This window comes from Nicotiana sylvestris, chromosome 10 (assembly GCF_000393655.2).
Source record: "Nicotiana sylvestris chromosome 10, ASM39365v2, whole genome shotgun sequence".
In the NCBI taxonomy this organism is placed as follows: Eukaryota; Viridiplantae; Streptophyta; class Magnoliopsida; order Solanales; family Solanaceae; genus Nicotiana; species Nicotiana sylvestris.
Window position 1 is genome coordinate 134,252,182 of NC_091066.1, and position 1,788 is coordinate 134,253,969.

Sequence of the window (1,788 nt, forward strand, 5' to 3'; positions counted from 1 at the left end):
AGATTCTTAGAGCCTAGAACTCAAGTACGAGATCTATCCAGAGGCGAGGTGGAGCCTAGTTACACTGCTTGGTATGGTAAAAGATTCCGAGTTCATCATGATCCCGAAAGGCCTGCAAAGAGACCCCATGTCCAACAGTTCACCGACGAAGCACAGGTGCAATGGGACTGGTTGACCAAAGAAAACGAGTACAGGGCTACCATAAGCAAGTTGGAAAGGCAAGTCATAGATCTTCGGTTTGAAAATGGTTTGCAAGCCTCCGCAGATGAGGGAGAGAAGAAAAACTAACTCAGGAAAATGAAGCCCTCAAAGCTCAAATCCGGAAGATGCAAATAGCTGCTAGAAACCCGGAAAGAAGTCGAGCGGATGAAAGGCTTATAAGCAGTCTGAAAAAGAAAGCCCTTGAGTGTCAAGATGACCTAGAAAAATCTGAGGCCAGTCTGGCAAAAGTCCGGGCTCAATTGGCAGAAAATGCAAAAGGTCGGACACAGTTTGTGCAACAAATGAAGAGAAAGTATGAAGGGGCAATCACCAGCCTGAAAAGAAAGGTAACTACTCTTAAGAATGAGGCAACCAAGCAGGTTAAAGATTTCAAAGATGATAGGGAACACTGTTATGATTTGATGGCTCAGATGGAGGAAGGAATACAATAGTTGCAAAATCAACACCTTCATGACACTCAGGTGTTAGAAGCCCGGAATCAATAGGTCGGGCGTCTGCTTCAGGAAAAAGGTAGAATCCGAGAGAGGATCAGGACCATTGCCGACTACATTGTTGTGAAATGCCAAACATGTGAGGATATGACTCGCACCACCTTCTTCGCGGCAGTGATGACATTTGTCCGGCAGATAATGAGTGACTTGGAGAGCTTCAAAGGGATCTTGCATATAGGCCCGTGGCGAGACTGAATGATGTCCCGCGGGCCCCAGGAGCATTTGAGGCATTAATGTATTCATGATTTTCATTGGAGTCTGTTAGTCTTTTTGCGAGCCTGTATTTTCTTTTATTGGAGTCTGTTAGTTGGTTTTCGAGTCTATTGTTTTCACCTTTTTGTCAGAGTCTGTTGGTCTTGTTTTGAGTCAGAGTCTGTTAATTTCCCTTTTCTAGCCTGTTAATTTTATAATTTGGTAGAATGAGTGGTTGTAATCAAAACTGTTTTATTTTATGGAAAAAATTTGAAATCCCAAAAATATTTTGTTATTTATTTTCTGCACTTATCTTCAAGAACTACGCTTGGTCTGATTCATGCGGGGTCATGATACGTAGGCAATCTCCATAGGATTCAACCATAACCAAAAGAAAGAAAAAGAGTGATAAAAAAAGAGAGAGGAAAAACAAGAGAGAAAAATAAAAGAAAAGAGAGAGAAAATAAGAAACCGTGAAAAGGAAACAATGGCAAAACCAGAGAGAGAAATGAGAGAATAAAAATAAAGATAAATCAAGCAGAGAAAGGCAAGAATTAAAAAAAAAAGAGAGAGAAAAGAGAAGTTGCAAATAGAAATAAGGAAAAGCCGGGATGACGCAAACAACCGATCAAATGCATAATAGAAACAGTTAACTGCTTAGGTGCATTCACTCCTGAAATATGCGGTTGCTTATCTGTTAAAGCCCTAATCGCTAACAAGTTTGTTATTGATGAAATTATAGTTCAGGCAGGTGGTTAGTTTGATTGGTATTCTGGCAACTCACTCCTACAACACCCGGTCCAAAAACAAGCTAAACATGGCCAACCAGGAACTTGAGGCAAGTATTGTTGACCTGTCAAAAGAGGTGGAAGAATCGGAGGTT